The sequence below is a fragment of the Dipteris shenzhenensis genome, chromosome 32 (assembly GCF_047967505.1).
Source record: "Dipteris shenzhenensis isolate YYH24624 ecotype China chromosome 32, Dip_SZ_1.0, whole genome shotgun sequence".
NCBI lineage: Eukaryota > Viridiplantae > Streptophyta > Polypodiopsida > Gleicheniales > Dipteridaceae > Dipteris > Dipteris shenzhenensis.
Window position 1 is genome coordinate 17485092 of NC_141627.1, and position 20736 is coordinate 17505827.

A 20736-nucleotide genomic window follows, 5' to 3' on the forward strand; every position below is an offset into this window, starting at 1 on the left:
CTCTTTTTTTCTCCTCTCTTTTCCTCTATTTTCCTCTCTTCTCTGCTCTCTTTCCTTCTCTCTATTTTCCTCTCTTTTATCTCCTCTTTCCTTCACCTTGTCTCTCTTTTATCCTCTCTTTCCTTTTCTTTTTGTGGTAATTTTCTTTTCGTATCTCCTCTCTTTTTCTCTCTTTTTTTCTCCTCTCTTTTCCTCTCTTTTCCTCTCTTTTCTCCTCTCTTTCCTTCTCTCTATTTTCCTCTCTTTTATCCCCTCTTTCCTTCACCTTGTCTCTCTTTTTCCTTCTCTTTTTTATGCTCTCTTTCCTTCTCTTTCCTTCCTCTTTTTGCCTCTCTTTTCCCATGTGAAGCTTCAATAGCTTGACATTGAGCAAGCAGATACAGACTTCTATCACCCTAATTCAAAGAATGTAGGAGTTTGTAAATGCTTGCTCAATGTCAAGCTGTCACTCCATTGTTTCTTTTGCATCTCGTGACAAGGGCATGCTCGATGGTAATCTTCTTCTTTTCTTTTCTTCAGTTCATCATGTGGCCAGGATCTTCAGCCTCACCTGATCTTCGGGATGCCATCTTTTGGGAGTTATATAACATTTTGGGGCACCCTCCCACTCCTACGGAGTTATACATATACATGACGGGTACTATAAACACCCCCAGGAGTACAGACTCCAAACCACCCCAATCCCACACCAACTGAGATTACCCTAGCAGAGTCGAGACAGGCCAACCAGCTATAGACCCAAGTCCCTTCTCCCCCCTGTGGTCAGGAGGTCCTTCTGCCTCGCAGAGCTGTCGGCATACTCTCATGCCATTGAGAGTTGCTTCTCCAGCTATGAGTGGCTAGGGTACTCCCATGCAGTCGAGAGTCGCTTCTCTAGCTATGAGCGACCAACATACTAGCTCGACACGATAGGGTAGTAGGCGTAGTAGTAGGGAGAGCACTGGGGGATGCATGGCAGCCTGCTTTTGGGAGGGGTAGTGGTGGGGATGGGAATGATTCAGATAATGCAGATATGCCAGAGGGTGATGGTACGATTTCCTATGACATCACTCAGACAGGAGGCATCTTAACAGATGCGCGGGGGAAGGACATCATGGCCTTCATGCGCTTTGTAATTGCTAACAACTATAGAGATTGCTTTATTCACTACAAAGACTGTCCAAAAAAGTTGGCTGATGAGACCCTCGTTGCTGTTCGCTCTAGGTATCCCAATCCCCTAATGTTCAGTTCACAGATAAATGGGCCAAGTCAAAGATTTGTTACGATACTTAGCAATAAAAGATCTTCGCTTAAGAGGCAGGCGCTAGTCGAGATTGCTAGGATTGAGGGAGGTCAACCACTAAGGGGCCAGCCCCACACCGCTCACAAGGGTGAGTGGAAGAAAGCAATGAAGGCAGCGAAGGCAGACCCTAGTCTACAGCATGTGGAGGCACAAAGGATCCAAATGGAGCAATATGGAAGCATGCATTTTGAAGCAGGGGGTGTTGAATCATGGGAGGCTCAATTTGTAAGTATCGATATTAAATTATATTGTTTATGTAGTTTATTAGGAGGTTGTTTCTTTGTACTAACCCCTCCGTAAATGTGTCATCTTGCAGCTTGATATCGTGGCCAGATACTCTACTCCTGTTGAGACAGCCTACCACCGCCACCATCGCAGAGGAGATACATGGAGGCACTTCTATGATGCCGGGTTAATTACTAAGGAGAAGTATATCTGGGCTACTGGAGCAACCCCCCCAAGTATTTAAAAGTAATTAAGTAATGTCAATATTGTAAGTAAAGATTTGATTTTACATACATTGATACATGTTCCTCATTTATAGGACCTTGCGGCTGATCAAGAGGGAGAAGATGAGGAAGAAGGGTACGAAGAAGGGGGCGAAGAAGGGAGTGATGACGCGGAGAACTTAGATTAGTCGTAGAAGTAGTGCTAGCTACTCTTTTTTGTACTTGAAGCCACTGGCTTGGCTTCCTGCCTCTCTTGTATATACACTCCTCTTATTTTTTGTACTTGAAGCCACAGGACGTGGCTTGGCTTCGTGCTATATGTACATACAAGCACCTTTTGAGCTATGAATTAATATACACTCCTTTTATTTTTTTGGCTTTCAATTTCCTTTTACAACGTGTCTATGTGTGCATCTATAGGTGCTTGTCTTGTTGTATGATCTACACCTCTTTTCTTGCTCTTTGTGAAGGCCCCCTTCAAACACCTCATGCATCCAGTGGGAGTACGAATTGTAGTGATAACCCACTTCATCGCCACCATTCCTAGCTTTGATAACTTCCATGGTGCATGGGGTCAAAATACACACCCATTTGGCCTCTCTTGTGGCCAAGTTTCACGCATCCTCCCTATGGTGTGTAGATCCTCACTTATTCCTATGGAATCTCGTGTCCTATTCAAATGTTCCCAAATGGTAGAGGCCACATTCAAATGTTCCCAAATGGAAGACGCCACATTCTTGAAGATATGCATGGGATGAAGCAAGTGATTGATCTTGAAGTGGGACCAATATGGTAGCTAATAAAAGATGGAGTATCTAAGGAAAAGATGGTGTTAGCATGAAATCTTTATTTCCATTGAATATAGCACACAATAGTTCCCCATGCATACAAGAGAAGAGGGTGAAGAAGGAAGCCACAAGAGAAGAAGGAGAGGAAGATTTGAAGAAAGATAAGAAGCTTTTCATACCTCTATCCAAGTTAAGTCTCTTATCAATTGGTCTTCTCTCTCAATCTATGATGCTTCTGGTACACTCTGAAAGTCGTGTTCTTCAGATTTGTCCTTTGTTGCATGCAGGAAAGAATGTTTTTGGGTACTTTTGTTCTTTTTGGGGTCCGGCATCTATCGTTGTCAGTTTTTTGTCTAGATTTGTCTATCGGAGTGCATCCAATAGTGCGTCAAAAGTTTGGATAAACAATGTAGCCGTGCCCATAGACATGCTATTAGCCGCATCTATAAATGTGCTCCGACAGTGCAGAACCCAAGCTTTGCTTCTGCTTCTACTTCTCCTTCTCCTTCTCCTTCTCCTTCTCCTTCCCCTTCCCCTTCCCCTTCCCCTTCCCATCTCCCTTCTCCATCCATTTTTCCTTCTCCTTCCATTTTCCCTTCTCCTTCCATGCTCCCATCCTCCCTTCTCTTTCCTTTCTCCTTTCCCTTGCTTGCATGTTTCAGTCAAATTTTCAATGCCTTAAGCATTCATGAGGAAATAAGGGATTGCATGAATGATGGAAATAAGTGATTGCATAAGGGAAATTGGACTGCAGTATGAGGGCGAGATAAGGAAACAGGGCATGCATGATGGAAATCACAGGATTGCATAAATCTTTTAATATATGCATATGGAAAGAGGGCATGCATGATGGAAATCTTCTTTTGTTCTTTTCTGTAGTTCATCATGTGGCCATGAAGCTCTTCAAGAGCCTTGCTTGATCTTTGAGATGCCATATTACAACAGACCACCACCCATGAGTCAACAGTACAGACTCCAAACCACCCCATACCCACACCAGCTAGTGAGATTACTCCTGTGGAGTCGAGACAGCCTAGCAGGCATCGATAGAGCTGCCAGTGTTCTCTCCGATCATCAGGAGTCCCTTCTCCCCTGTGGTCTGGAGTCCCTTCTCCCCTGTGGTCTAGAGTCCCTTCTCCCCTGTAGTCAGGGGGCCCTTTTGCCTTATAGAGCCACAAGCATACTCCTATGCAATAGAGAGTCCCTTCTCCAGAGGCAAGTGCCCATTATAATAGCTCGTCACGACAGGGTAGCAAGCGTAGTAGCAGGGAGAGCTTTGGGGGATGTATGGCACAGTGCTTTGGGGGTAATGGTGCAGGTGGGAAGGATTCAAATGATGCAGACATGTCAGGGGGTGATGGTACGATCTTCTATGACATCACTATGATAGGCGGCATCTTGATGGATGCATGGGGGAAAGACATCATGGCCTTCATGCGCTACAGAGATTGCTTTATTCCATTCAAAGAGCAGAAAAAAAGTTTGGCTGATGATACCGTCAATGCTATACACCCTAGGTATCCCAATCCCTCCAATGTTGAGTTCATAGAGAAATGGGCAAAGTCAAAGATTACCATTATACTTGCCAATAAGAGATCTTTGCTTATTTCCTCTTATTACTTTGGCATTCAATTTCCTTGTGCAATGTTCTATCAATGAATGCCTTGTGAACTAAACATTTTGGAGTTGTAATGTTTTATTTGGAATTGTAATCGTCGGCTATAGACATGCGTGGAATCATGCAAATAAAAATGCGGTTGGATGTAAGAATTGAATTGCACACTATAGAAATGGGATTCTTGCAACCACACAACATACACAACATTATGTTCAACCACACAAAATTGTGTGCTTTTTTGAAAATTCTACAGAGCATCTATAAGTGCATCTATTAGCGCGTCTTTTTGTTTTTTTTTAATAGAGCATCTAATAGCACATCTATAGGTGTGTCTGTTTGTTATATAGATGCGCCTATAGATGCAGGTCTATAGACGCGCAAATAGATGTGCCCACCACTTTTTTTTTAATTTAAGAAACGCATTTGTATGTGCGTCTATGGATGCATTGTGTTGTTGTCACACACACACACACACACACACATGCTGTGTGTGCACATATTTATGGATGACATCAATAATATATATAGAAATGAACTGATCGAGGATTATGCATGCATGCAATATTTATGGGTAGGATGGTTTGTGGTCAAATAATATATAGAAAATTAATTAATGGAAGACCATTTGAATGTATACCTACAATTTGTTTTATCTCCATGGCATTATATGCATACAAGATTCCTAAAGTAATGAAAATCTAAATGTGTACATGCAATAAAGAAGGTTTAGAAATCTCATTTTGATCTTACCATGCAAAACTCTTATTTTATTTTGTTAAATTCTAATTTTATGGTTGGAATGATATTAACATAATTCGTCAAAGATAAGGATATTGTAGAACGTGTAATGTGATACACACCTCATCTTGGGATGAGGTGGCTTTGAATATTTGAATGAGGGGTTGTTAGAAGGTAACATGCTAAGACTTCACGTTCAATGAAAGGATAAGATGGAGAAATTTGAGGAAGAGGTAACCTCAAGACAAGCATTTACAAAATTACATGATGTAATAGTGATTATAGTGTGGATTATGCTATTAGTTCTCCATTTCCATGTGGATGTAGTATATTATGAGTAACAACATGTTATCCAATATGAAACGGTAACCAATAATGTACATATTCCTTATTTTTAGGAAATTTACTATATTTGACAATAGACCCTCTTAATTTTAAAACAATTCATTTGATTAGGGACGAGCATGTGAAAATTAATTTACTATGCCTTACAATAGCATTTGGTGCTAAATTTGTTTTAGTTTTTTAATATAATTTTCTCATTTTGATGGTTAGTTTTTACACATCTACTTTTTTGAAATTTTGCAAGATCCTTAGTGGTCTTTTTTAAATTGAAGCTCTATTATAACAAGGATTTTAACTTACCACCTTGTAAGTATGCATTATAGGATAATTTGAATGCTTCTATTTATATGTATGGGGCAATTCTATTTCAATTATCATAGTATGGTATTTTACTTATGCAAACCTATTAGCCATGTTATGCACATGTGTCACTTGGTTAAAGGCACAAAAATGCTCACTTATGGGGCAATTCTATTTCACTTATCATAGTATGGTATTTTAATTATGCAAATCTATCTACCATGTTATGCACATGCGTTACTTGGTTGAAGAAATATAAATTTTCAGTGATACTCATGCGTTTCTCTCAAGTTTAATGGATCCATCTAGACTTTGTGTTATCTTTTTCTCCCAAGCTTTGTGTTATATGCCCTATGTCAACAACGAATTCAAAAAAGAAACAATATTAACTTCCCTTTGACATTAGATAAGTACTAATGGTTAGCATGATGACTAGATTGCTTTAGATCCTCCAGAAGAAGGGAGGCTATATTGTTTTTTTCATATTTTCATGGGAATTAACCAATGTATTCGACCTATAATATTTTATATATTAAGGATTGATGAGGTTGGTTTTACATATAGGCATTCATGTAATGAGGTAGAATACTACCATCATCGAATCTAGATTTTCTTATTAAAGTTTTGTTATAAGTCAATCTGTTCCTTTCAGGTTGAATAATGATGGCACTGGTGGGTGTGTGAGGATGTGATAGGCATTGCCATGTCACAATACTAATGACGTGCATATTAGTGGAAAGCCATGTTTAGAGGGGAGAAGGTGGAGGACCTCGTGGGTGGGGGCAGATGCACGAGAAGATGATGATAATGAGGTGGTGCAGAAATCGAGTGAGAGATGGCCTAAAAGTCTTGTAGTGGGGGATGGGTTGGGGGTTTCAAGGCAATGAGTGGGGTGTTAACGGATGAGAGAGAGAGAGAGAGAGAGAGAGAGAGAGAGAGAGAGAGAGAGAGAGAGAGAGAGCATCTGAGCAATTTAAAGAAACTAATGCAATGGTGAGAGAAGAGGGGATGAAAAGGATTCAAAAAGTAAAGAGGGTTATGCCTCCTCCATTAGGAGAAAAGAGAGCCACTAACGGTGGGAAAGGGGAGTGTACCGAGAGATTCGCTAACCTATTCCAAGGACGCCTAGGCCTTCTCCATTCCGATCGTGCTGCAGAGGGAGGAGTGCCGTGTGAGCCTTTCTCTCAAAAGGAGGCGAGAACAAGGACATGGTATGCTAATTGGAATGCGAGGGAAACAATTGGAACAAGTTGAGAAATGATAAGGGGGGACTATAGTTGAAGGCCAAGCTACGGGAAATATTCTTTTGCGTAGAGGGTTAAAAATATATAGGCTTATCGGAAAAGGAGAAAAATAGACGTAAATGAAAGAAAAGAGCGCAGGCATGCATACATACATACATGGGCATACATGAATATGAGGGGAGGCATGGGCATGCATGGGGGGCCAAAGTGGCAAACCGTCAGGGCCGCCGTGCATGAATAGCGCGCAGTGCATGTGGCATGCATATGGATGGCCATCACAGGGGATGCATGGGTGGATGCGCCCGCGGTTCATGATAATTATAGCTGCCTCCTTAATTGTTTTTTTTCTTTTTTTTTTCGGTTTTTTTACGTCGAGATCAGGTATATCACATCGTAGGGCTGCCCTGCGTCACCGAGGATCTGGTAGCACGTGCGTTGGTCCCCTCCTCGCACAACGCGTTACGCGCACTGTATAGCGCCATGTTCTTGAGATTCTATTTCTTTTAGGACCCTCCTTTTGAGTCCTTTCGATTTGCTTCGTAAACACTCCAAAATCACTCTCTCTCTCTCTCTCTCTCTCTCTCTCTCTTCTCTATCTCTCTCTCTCTCTCTCTCTCTCCTCCCCATTTTCTTCACAAAAACCTCTCTCTCTCTCTCTCTCTTCAGAGCCTCCCTCTCTCACTCTCTCTCTCTCTCTCTCTCTCTCTCTCTCTCTCCCACAACCTGTCCCTTCCCACCTCCCCCAATGCACACCGCCCGCCCTCCCCCTTCACCACGTGTTGTCCAATTATATACCCAATAATTTCCTACCCTCCACCCATCTCTACTTGCTTTCTGTACGCTTCTTTCCTTGTCCTTCCTTTCCCCTCCCGCACGTTCATCACCTCAACTGCCTTCAGCCTTATATTAATGAACCCCTTGTCCTGATCTATTTTCCTTTACCGGGTCAGCTTATCCTAGTGATTGTATGAATGCATCTTCTCTGGTCAGATGCTTCTCTATTCCCACCACCCACTGAGCTATCACCATCCTAAGCACATCACCTTCACATGTCCCCCAAGATTCCCGTCCAATCAGAGCACCTTTTCGTTCTTCACGCCAAGCTGGGTCACTCTTGTTGTCCCCATCATGGTCGGCACTTCCGTCTTTTTTAACTTAAATATTCAAATCATTTTTATTACTAATATTATATCATAGTAAGATTTTCCAAATTAGATATAGATCATACTTTAAATAGGTCTTGATTTAGGAAATGATTATGAACAAGTGGTACTTTTGGAGCTACGGAGTTTGACATAGTTTACTCAAGGATTGAGTATGCCATTAGCAGCCAAATTGAAAACTTTGGAAGGCAGATCTTTGTAAGCATTAATAACTCCAATCCTACTTTGAATTTTATTTAATGTTAACCATGCTATCGATTGCATTGTTTTATAATTTAGTATTTTGGCTAATCTGGGCATTATGAGAGAGCAACATAGCCATAAGCTACACCCACTAATTTGAAGGTATGCTCATAACTCATGTGATCTCTAGAAGTGATTATCATAATGCATTTAAAACTAATCATGTCTCCTTGGGTTGCAATTGCTCATATCATTAGGTAATTATCATTTGTTGGATCCCGGTTCTTAAATCATGTATTAGAGTTGGCTATAGTAAGCCCTCTAGGTTGGTCTTTCATCGCTACATGAGGGAAAGGATGCTTCATAGTATGCCTAATCACCCATTATATGTGCCTTGCTAAATACCCCCTAGAGATCATATATATACAAGTAATCCTTCAACTATACAACTTCGTGCAACTCCATCACATTCAAAGGAAGAAGTTGTAACCAAAATTTAAATTGTTGAGTAAAAGTCTATATGATCACAATTGTGGACGTCTCTATTCTTCCACTTTGGATCCAAACAATTCATAGAAACTATGATTAACAAAAGAGGTTCTTTAACAAACTACCATTAGTTAGTGTCCTTCCTCTTATTCAAGTGAGCTTAAAAAGGTTGCCTATCCTTTGGACAACAGAAGAAACAATATGAAGATCATTTGAAGCCATCACAAAAGTCTCCATGCAAAAGATTTTATGTTTAGCCTCATGTCTTTGAAACAATCATTGTAAGCATTGTTGAATATATATCGTTATGCTCTAGAAGGATTTGAAGATATTGCATTTGAGATTGTTGGTCCCTCCTTTGCCTAAGGAAAAGAAATCCAAGTAGAAGGACTTGAATAATATGCTTGTGCAACTCAATCTTGGTCTTAATAGGTTAGTGACAAGAACTCAATCTTGGTCTTTAATAGGTTAGAGATAAATATTGCTAAATTATCATGTGAAAGAACTGTACTTTGGGGATTGATAAATTAAAGAATTTGATTTGCGTGGACATTTAGAATGAATTAGTCATTGAAATCTGAGTACAAGAATTCCTCAATTATGTGTAAGGATGCAATGTTGCTCTTAGCAATAAATAGAGATAACGTTGAAAACCAAAGTTGCATGATTGAGCACGACACAATTGTACATACTTAAAGTTGAAAACTTCTGTTTTGTCTAAAAGAAAGCAAGATGACGGGGGATTCAATGGTTAAGGGGAAAATTTTAACAAGCAGGGCTGGGGGGCAAATAATGTTAAGTTAAGAGCCCCGCAGATTTGGGAAGTGTTTTTCCAACAAAGCCTTGGGGACGCACTTCTATGGTATATTAATGGAATTGGTAATGTGAAATGACGTGATTAAGAAAGGGGAAAGGAGAAAGGGACTCAGAGGATTGGTAAAGAAAGATAAGGTTTTGGTGAATTCTTCCGATTTCGAAGATGGTACGAGTTCGAATGATTGAGGATGAGGGTCCAAGGGTCTATGACGGATTAAAAGATGAGGACTAGCAATCGAAGTATTCCCACGGGGAAGCGAGAAAATTTGCAACCAGATAGAAGCTGGGTTCGAATGATTAACGATGTATGTTATCTTTTTCCCGCTGATCTCTCTGTTGACTCTGATTTTAACGTCGTAAATTATATGTATGGAGCCTACTTATGTTGCTGTTGGTTATGGTTATTCATGGCAGTATTTCGAAAATAAATAAGGTGAGAGCTCGAGCTTTTGGAAGTTCGGAAAACTGCTGGATAGGGTTGTCCAAGTTATGCATCAGAAAAATGGAGCTGTGGGAATGGAGGTGAACAAGAGACGGGGATGCGAGACCTTGATACGCTAGCTGACGAGATCTCAGAACTGCACGATTGCAGCAAGTATGATAATATTGTCTAACTCGAGAATGGTGACTGACAAAATGAGATAGGGGGCGAAAGAGGAAGAAGCAGCTATGGCTGATATTTGAATTTTGCAATACAATAAGCTATAGACCCTAGCTGGAAGCAGGAGCCTGGAAAGATTTGAGGGTCCCTGTCTTTATTGTTGTTAGTGCTACGAGCGCTGAAGCTGATTGCGTAGCTGCTGCCATTCGATAGTAGGGTTTTCCACAAATATTTCCTGAGTGATCCGACACCACTATATTTTATTTAACTCGCTACCTGACAACGTTGGCTTTGTTCTCCTGTATGTTTCCGCCCTGCTTTGCCCCAGGTTTGGCTGCAAGCCTGTCAGCCCAACTCCATGGAATCTCTTTAGGGGCTCCTTCTGGCATGCAATCCTCCGAAAATGTAGGGGAAACTAGAGTTCCGAAAAAGATGCATGCGCTTCAAAATCAAGAGGCTTTTCTTCAGCGATTGATTTTACCGGGACCTTTCGGGAGCCTGTAATCTTAGTGGCCCGAACTTGCAGTCCTTGATATTTGTATTTGTTTATTGGGTCTCCCAATCAGCGTATATAGTAGAAAAATGGAAGCTGGAGTCGCAGTGCTTGCCGCAGCTTCATAGAAAACGATCGAGAACGACGATGGCAGCATCCTGCATGCTGGCATTCTCCAATACTAGAGCAGTATTTAGTGGTTTGACGAAGGGGGATGGACTTACTGGTCGTCTAGAGCACAACTTGACCCTATAATAATAATGTTGCGATCCCAACTGTGTATCTGTTAGGTCCTATCTGAGTCGCGGCAATATTCTTTGTCTGCCAGTACCCAGGGGCATAGTTGAATGGATGGCCATGGCTGTATTCAAATTCAGAGGTCTTTAGTCAAAATGTAGGGCCGAAGCAGCTGCCAATGTGCCACTCCAACCTCCGGGACCTCCGGGGGCGTTCTTGAGTTTCGCCTACTTCTCTTCTCCATTGCCATCGCAGCTTGAGGAATCGATTCGCGCGAGTCTTTGTTGGTAGCAGCCAGAGTCTTCAGCAAATCGACACGGTTTCCCAAGGCATGGATCCGCATTGCGCATCTTCCTAGCTTGTGGGTGTTTTCTTATTAATGTTAATTTCGCTCATGGCCTCCTTGCGGGCTCCGGACAATATGCTGCCACCCCGCTTTTTCCTGCAACTTGTCCGAACGCACGCTCTCGGCCTTTCGCCAGTGTAAACTGCCTATCTTTGGGGTTTGAATAACTGGAAGCGCGAGATTAGTTTAATATCAAGTCTTGCTCTGCACTGCTTTAAAAAAAAGCTTTACTTAATGATGCATCTGATACACCGGCCAATTAAAAAACTAGGTTCGGTGTTGCTGGGAAGAAACCCAGCAAGCGCACATGATGCACAGTTGCGCTACACGTCCAAACAGACAGAAACGAGAGGGGGATCTCTTTTCACCTTGAAAGAGCAGGTCAACAACAAGAAGGGCGTTCTTGACAATGTTAATTATCGGATTATTATGGAAATGCTGTTGGGAAAGACTAAATGGCGTATGAAAAGCCAAAAGGAGAAGCCTAACTAGCTGAGCTACGGTTGACTACAAAATCCGGGAGACTTTAAATTAAAGACGGTCCGGTGATAGCTCATGGAGGACCGATGAAATCTTCGATGTACTTTGGAGAAAGGGGGCTGTAATTACTGACGGCTGGGAATGCGGAAGTGAGACCGAGGCTAGGGCTGCTCGAAGCTAAGAAAAGATAAAATAGAGAGGGGAAACGGATCTATGTTGGGATGAGTAACTAAAATCTAAGGCGACAGATCTATGCCTAGATGGCTATATGCATAATCTATGGCGAGAGGTTGAGATGGTTATCAATTATAATCTATATGGGTAATCCATGGCTATGGCAAGAGATGCGTGGTCGGGAGACGGGGCAAGGCGAGGAATTCAATGCGTTGGTAATCACATACATTAAGATGGCGGGTGAGGTGGTAGAACGTGCATGGGAAATCGAGCAGGGCGATTGCGGGGCGTCGATACGATTCTAGATTTGAAATACTAACCGTTGGATGTGATTGACGTGCATGGGACCGTTGGATAAAGCAGTTAATGAGATGGGATTAATAGAAGGTTTAGGGTACAAACTAAAGGGCGACGAGTCCCCACTAGCACATGCGGGGCACAAAGCCCCACTAATTAAATAATTAAGGGCGGGTTAGGGTTTCGTGATGAAATGTACATGTTCGTCTTCTTCTGTGTTGTATAATTTTGAGCATGGTCGTCGTCTTCATCATCTTCATCATCATCATCATCATCATCGTGTTCTACTACTTCTTCTTCTTCTTCTTCCTGTTTGCCTCTAGCTCTTGTCTGCTGCAGCCTGCAGCCGTTCGTCTTCATCATCTTACCTTGTCAATTTCTTTTTCCCTTGTGCTCCCCACCCCATTTCTCACCTCCCATCACTCCCCATTTTCTATATTGCCCCCCAGCTCCTTTGCCTGATCCTACCTCTCCTTCTTCCTCCTCCTCCTCCTCCCCCTTCCTGCCCCCCTACATCCTCCCTTCCTCCTACCCCCCTTTTTCAAATCTCCACCCCGTGTGCGCATTTCTCTCGGATATAGCTACCTTTTAGCTGCTCGCCCACCTTCTAGCTGCCTAGCTCCTCACCTAGTCTGCCTCGCATTGCGCTTCCGTCCCTTCAAATTCCTGTGCATTTCTAAAAACCCGTCCAAGGATCTGATCCGATCTCCCCCCGCATCACCTCTGTGTCCTTTGCCAGTCGCTCATTCTCTGTACTCCTCCTCGGCCTTACTGATGTGGTTCCTTCAGTACCTTTCTGGATTCATACTCTCTGCCCATCTCTCATCATCTTTCTGAGCTCATACGCTGAGCATTCAGCCTAATTGGAGCTCGATCAGCTTACTAGGGCACCGTCGTTACCCTGACTGATCTCTCTCTGCCTCTGGCTCTCTTTCTCTCTCTCTCTCTCTCTCTCTCTCTCTGTCACTCTGCACATCAACCTCACATACCCAAGCCCAAGCACGCCTACTTTCCTATTGCCTCTTTCCGCAAAAGTTATATCCCCTAATACCTAGACCTACTTCTAGTCATCCCCATCACCCCACCGCTATCGCATATGTGAAAGGCAATCCACCCTCGCTCAGGGAATGTTTTTATGGCAGGTGTCGAACCTCGTCCCTTAGGACACGCTCCTCCATCCCAACCTTCTCTCGGTCAAAGAGACTTGCGTACTTCCGACGAGGAGCACAGCGGTAACAGCGGACCGGGCCGTAGCAAGAAGCGATCCATAGACAACAATAATCAGGGAGTTTTAACAACAATCACGGGGGAAGCTGGAGGAGAAGCTCCCAGGAGGCCCAGAGGGCGGCCTCCTGGCTCCAAGAACAAGCCCAAACCTCCCATTATCATAACCAGGGACAGTGCCAACGCGCTGAGAGCTCATGTGTTAGAAATTGCCAATGGATGCGACGTTGGCGAGAGTGTTGCAACGTTCGCGCGCAGAAGGCAGCGAGGAATATGCATACTCAGCGGCAGCGGGACTGTCACGAACGTTACTCTCAGGCAGCCTGCAGCTCCAGGTGCAACAGTTACTTTGCACGGGCGCTTCGAAATTCTCTCGCTCTCAGGTGCCTTCCTTCCTCCCCCTGCCCCGCCAGGAGCAACGGGATTGACGATCTATTTGGCTGGAGGCCAAGGCCAAGTGGTGGGTGGTAGCGTTGTGGGTGCTCTGGTGGCCTCCGGTCCTGTCGTAGTAATGGCTGCTTCCTTCCTCAACGCATCTTATGACCGCCTGCCATTGGACGAAGAGGAACCACTGCAGATGCAGGCTCCTGGTGCACCTCAATCTTCCGCCCTCCCACCGCCACCACAGCTGCATGATCCTTCGAGTATGGCCCTCTACAACGTCCCACCCAATCTGCTTACTAACGGCCAATTTCAGGATGTCTATGCGTGGGCAGCGGCCGGAGCTCGGCCTCCCTATTGACAATCCCACTGCGAGTTTTGTGACCTTTTCTCAGTGCATAGCAGCAAAGCCAGGCAGGTGCTAGCGTCCCTGACCTATTTACATGACGGTGGTGAGGGAGGCTCCCCGTGCCATCGGCCCTCGTATGACGAATCATGAAGGTCAGCAAATTCTTATGGTGTAAAAGTCATATGAATAATGTGCTAAGGGTGCTACTTTTCGGGCACATGCTGTTCATCACATGTAGAATAGGAGTTTTACAAAAGAGTAGCAGAATTTGAATGTGCACGGGGAGTCGGATGATTCGTGACTCGACTAAAGATGGCTTTCTTTTATTTTTAGTTTTTAGACATTGGCATTTGTTAGTTCGGAGTACGACCTTGTATGTTTTAGGTTGGAGCCTGTTATGAGAGATTATGTTCAGACACTGAAGTTGTGAAAGTATAGAATAGTGCTTTAGTTAGAAGCAGAAAGAACCAAACACGAGCGTAGGATGCATCGCTGTCGAGAAGCTGCTGATTAGCAATAAAGCTTTTCTGGAGATGGTCTTCCACTTAACAGGGTTACAGGCTACACTGCTGTGCTCAGCGCTTTGGAAGTCTTTGTAGCTGCATTGATTCGCTCTGCAGCACTAGAATACCCCTAAATATCTTGCCTTACTTTGTAGTGCACAGATGCCATTTTTTTGAGATCGTGGTGGATTCCAGAACTCTTCCTGCTGGAGGTATTCAGGAAGGTTTGGGGGTTATTTCTAGTGTTATTGTTATTTGAAATAGAGGACTGTGACAGTAAGCTTGAAATTGACTGTGAAGTACTCACCTCTTCTGAGGCAATCTTCTGAGGTCAAATGATTTCTTTCTCATTGATATTTTGATGTTGCGCCTTGCTTTGACGACCTTTTATTGCATCTGACTATCTAACACTGAATCAGATCTCCTTATAACTTGGTTTAACTTATATAATTTCTACCACTTTTTCCTTCCACACATTATCACTTCACTTAGTTCATTCTGTTGTTTCTGCTAAGTTTATATATGTAGCTTGAGTTTAGATTTTTCTTATCAAGATGTTACCTCCTCGTCAATGAGCTGGGTTTGTCAGGCTAAAATGCTGCATCCATGCAAACTTTTCAGTCATTTGGGTTTTCGAGAAGATGGAATGGGGTTTGAAATGGTAGGACTGTAAGTCTATTCTACTTTTTATTTGAAACTTTCATATTAGGAGGAATTAAAACATGAATGAATCCCATTTAGTCATACAGGCACTCAAGGAGATAAAGTTAGACTGATGGCTCTGTTTGTGGTAGTAATATGCATGTCTATTTAGCCATTCAGGCCAACTACCAGAAATCTGTAAATCAAGATAGGTCTCCCTTTATCCAGCAACACAAACATATTGCTAACCTGTTTAATCAAAAAGAGAATATTAGTCTGTTGGAACGAAATATGACAGCGGTTTCCTACTTTTATGCTTTCGAAGGTGTGTGGCAAGCTTCAAATCTGCACTTGGGAAGAAATGGACGATAAAATACCAGCAAAGATGGAAATGCGCTTTTGCAGTCGTATTAATTTTCATCAAATGCACAACGTACTTGATGTTATCTAACTTTATGTTAGGCAGCAAATGAACCCTGTGTGTGTCGTGTATGTGTGTGTGTGTGTGTGTGTGTGAGAGAGAGAGAGAGAGAGAGAGAGAAGAGACGGGGAGGCCGAGCAAGTGCATTCGAAGTCATGTTATCAGAGTCATGGCATGTTGCTATAGACGAAAAATTACATAATAAAAATAACCAGAAATATTTGGTTGTAATCTGCTTGCAGATTAATGCCTATGTAGTATACTGCCAGTGTGTACAGCGATTAGGACTTTAACATTGTGCAAAATTCTACAGTTAATGTGACTTTGTTCCCTCCACGTTTTGTTTTTGGGGGGAAAGAAGGAGAGAGGCTTCAACTCAAGAGAGGGCTTGGAAGTTGAGGTAAGGGATAGCCTTACATTCACATTATGTGAGAAGGGCAACATGGTATCCAAGTCCAATCCCGAGAATGCAAGTAGTATCTAGAAGTAATGTCTAAAAGACCCCAATTTCCATTGTGTTTAGACCATCATTAGCATGATGTTCATGTCAAGTGATGAATAATAGAATGTGATTCCATTCATGTCCACATAGACAAGTGTTCATGGTGTAGAGGAGTAATGCATCTGCCAAAATTGTCAAAGGGAGATCTTGAGAGCAAGGGCAAATTACAAGAAAATTGGCATGTGTAGGAATGGTTAGCATTCCATGTAAGTGCATCGGCTTTAACAACTGAAGTAATTTTGTATGAATATGGAATCCCTAGAAAGAAGTAATTTTTTGTGAGGCATCTTCTACAAAAGGATATAATTCAATGGAAATAATTTATGTGCTAGAAATTTTGAGATTCTAGTGAGGAATCCTCTAGGGTCTAGCAGAATTAGCTTAGAGCTAGAATCCATTGAAGAATTCAAACAATCAACTTTTGCATCTAGCAATTGGGGTAAATGGATATTCCTAGGGAGAATGACACAATAGCATCTTCTCTAACAAGTGCAGAAGAAAGCAATGATGTGTGGTATGTTGACTCGGGTGCGTCAAACCACATGACAGGTCACGCTGAATGGATGCAGGATGCAAGAAAAATGGAAAAACCAGGATTTGTGGAGACTGGTGATGATACTGCACATCCTATTGTGCAGATTGGCAAAATTCCTTTGTCCATGCAGGATGGGAAAAAGAAATACTTGTTTGATGTATTTCATGTCCCGAACATCACCAAGAACCTGGTTTCTGTTGGTCAAATGGTTGAGCAGGGCTTGCAGGTTAGATTTAATCCTCATGGATGCTTTGTTGAGGATATGAAAAATAATGGTCGCTTGATAGCAAAAGGAAAGAAGAAGGGCAGGATGTTTACGTTGGATGCAGACATGCCTGAATTGAGTGCAGCAATGTTTTCAAATGACCTGCAAATCCCAAATCCTTCATATCAAAGGCCTCATGCAACTTGGCCTCTAATGCATCTAGCTCATAAGTATTCTTGCTAGCCAATAGCATATCATCCACATATAGTGCCAAGATTATCAGGCTATTATCCTTAGCCCTTTTAGTGTAGAGGCAGTGATCAATTTCACTCCTTCTAAAACCCTGGGACCGAATGAAAGCATCAAACTTCTAATACCATTCTCTAGGCACTTGCTTAAGACCATAGAGACTCTTCTTCAGCTTGCAAACTAAATGCTCTTTGCCCTTTTCTTCAAAGCCTTCCGGCTGCACCATGTAAATTTCCTCATGCAAATCCCCATGCAAGAAAGCTGTCTTGACATCCATTTGCATAAGCTCCATATCCTCTAATGCCACTAGTCCAAGCATGCATCTAAGGGTGGTCATCTTCACAACCGGAGAGAATATCTCATCAAAATCCACACCCTTCTCTTGCTTGAACCCTTTAGCAACCAAACGGGCCTTGTACCTAGGCACATCATGACCTGTGACCTTCATCTTGTAGACTCTTTTTACATGGCAATGCTTTCTTTCCATGTGGCAAAGAAACCAAGTCCCAAGTCTTATTCTTCATAAGCGAACTCATCTCTGATTGCATGGAATACTCCCACTTGCATTGATCCTCACGCATCATAGCCTCTCTGTAGCAAGAAGGCTCCCCGCAATCAGTAAGCATCACATAGTCTACCCTTGGAACAAACTAATCAGGTGGTCTAGACACTCTAGATGATCTTCTCAAGGGCATTTCAGCTTGCTGTCCCACTTGCATATCAGCCACATTTGGCTCATCATTTCCACCAATAGATGATCCATCATCTACCCTTGATTGTATACCTGTGGGAGTACTTGGTGGTACCATTTCTTGCACATTTGGTGCATGGACAGCTTGCTGTCTATCAACATATGCAGGTGGATTCACATCTTGGAAAGTGATTCTCCTCATTTCCACATCCCTCATGGGTGCCTTATGCATCTTCTTCTCATTAAAGACCACATCATGGCTGCGTATGATCTTCTTTGCTTCTGGATCCCAGAGACGATAGCCCATCTCTCCACTTTCACCATAACCCAGAAAGATGCATTTCCTAGACTTAGGATCTAGCTTCTTTCGAAGCTCTTTTGGCACATGTGCATATGCCTCACACCCAAATATACGCAAATGAGAGTAAGAGGGCTTCTTGCCACTCCATGCCTCTTCAGGAATACCACCATCCAAACTCTTACTAGGTGATCTATTGATCACATGCACTGTAGTCTTCATTGCCTCGGCCCAAAAACCACCAGAAAGACTTGCATTGGAAAGCATGCATTGCAACCTTTCTTGAATGGTACGGTTCATATTTTCTGGAACCGGATTTTGCTCTGGAGTACAAGGGGATGTGAGCTCCCTCTTAATCCCACATGTATCACAGAAATGCTGAAAGTCATGAGAGAGATACTCTCCACCATTGTCAGTCCGTAGGCATTTAAGCATTCTACTTGACTGATTCTCAACCAAGGCCAGCCATTTCTGAAATACCTGGAACACATCACTCTTCCGAGCTATAGCATAAGCCCACACTTTCCTAGTTGCATCATCAATGAATGTCACATAGTATTCAGCCCCACCTAATGACCGTGTAGGCATGGGACCACATACATCTGAATGCACCAAATCAAGCATTTCAAACTCTTTCTTTCCCCTTCTTTTATGGGCTGATTTAGTCTGCTTCCCATAGAGACAATGCTCACAAAATTTAAAATCAGAGAAACTCAAATGTGGTACATAACCCAAACGGCATAAGAGTTTCATTCCATTCTGGCCCATGTGCCCAAACCTACAATGCCACAAAGAAGTGCTTGGCTTCTCGGTTATTGTAACAACATGATCAAATACCCCTGATACATGTAAGGGATACAAAGTCCCACCTTGGCACCCCTGGCCAAAAGCATAGACCCCTTTTGCATAGTCATTTCCAAGATGCACACAACCTGTCTTTCCACTGTCATAAGTGGAGAACCATTCCCTATGGGGAGTAACATGGAACGAAGCACCAGAATCCAAAATCCAATCTTGGGAATATGCATCATCTGAAGTGGTAAGCAACTCTACAAATAAACTAGACATGAAGAGAACGTCATTGTCACTATCATGTGTGACTGCATTGATCTCCTCGATCTTCACTTTTCCTTTGTCCTCCCTTGGACTCTCTTCCTTTTGATTTGCATCCCAATTTGCATTCTTTTTCTTATCCTTTTGCTCTCTTTTAGCTTGTAGCAATCCTTTTTCATATGGCCCTTCTTGCCACAGTGGTAACACTCAATGTTCCGTGCCCTGGATTTGCTACGAGACTTCCCTCTTTCTTAGGACTTCCCCCTGAACTGTGATCTGCCCTTTTGCACATTTAAGGCTGCATCCTGCTTGTTGCCATCCATAGACTTCCGTCTAATCTCCTTAGCCAACAAGCTACCCACAACATCATCAAATTTCAGTACTCCACCAGGTGCAGAGTTACTGACAGCTGTACGGAAGGTATCCCATGAGGATGGCAATGAACATAAGAGAAATATTGCCTTAGTCTCCGCATCAAAATTCATCTTCTGAGCCTGAAGCTGGCTGAAAATAATATTGAATTCATTCAAGTGAGAAGCAATGGAGACCCCTTCCTTCATCTGCAGCTCAAACAACCTCTTCATGAGGTAAACTTTATTAGAGGCAGTTTCCTTCTCATAAGTGGCACACAGTTTCTTGCACAAATCTTCCGTAGTCTGCTCATTTACTACTGTGAAATAAACTGACTCTGCAAGATGAAGTCTAATAGTAGACTTTGCTAATGCATCCAACTCATTCCAATCATCCTCAGACATATTTGCAGGCTTAGCTTCAATCCCTGCCAAGGGTTTAATTTGCTTCTTTTGAATAAGCACATCCCTTATTTGTTCTTTCCACAAAGAAAAGTTTGTCCCATCAAACTTTTTAGTGTTGCAAAACTCCTTTTCAGACATGGAAGAGGACGCCATGATGCAAATGAAACAAAGTCCCAAATGCTAGTACCTGCAAGAGAGAATCACACCAAATTCTAGGTGCACCCAAATGTGTATGCCACAATAGAGTGAAATATCACCAAAATTCAAAGCTCAAAGCATCAAAAAGATGCATCTGACTCATGTGCATATACTATGCATCCATATGAGCAAATCTGGCCCAAAAGAAAATGCCAATAAGTGCCAAATGACTCAAGCATAAACACCGTCCACTAGTATATGCATCAATAATATCTCATCCAAGAGAGCATAGCACTATCAGTGCATCACTTGCAATGTGTCAAAGCTGTCCCTCACCATAAAATAGCATCCATGTGCAAAGCGTCCATAAAAATAGCATCCCACAAGGCAATTTGGGCCTATCAACGCATCCAATAAGGACCGTAATGCATCCAAATGGCCTGTAAATCATCCACTGCAACCCAATGCATACCACGAATGAGCGCACACTGCTCAAACTGCAACCACAGTGATTTGCATAAGGTATGCTCAAGAAATCATAGTCCCACGGTAATGACCGCTACTGAAAATAGAACCTGAGATGCCTCAAAACATGGGTGCCATTGCATAATCGGACTCAGCAAGAAAATCTACAAATATCTCTCTTCTGCTAGAACTCCAAAATCCCAACTGATGAGTGAGAAATGGGAGTCAACACTTATCCACTGCCATGTGGCACAAATCTAAGGTTTCAAAACCTTAGAATGA

The 20736-nt window shown here is 42.7% G+C and overlaps 1 pseudogene; it reads left to right on the forward strand.

Moving 5' to 3' along the window:
- Positions 1-13178: 13178 nt before the first annotated feature.
- LOC147880387 (AT-hook motif nuclear-localized protein 16 pseudogene) lies at positions 13179-14009 on the forward strand (annotated as a pseudogene).
- Positions 14010-20736: the final 6727 nt, after the last annotated feature.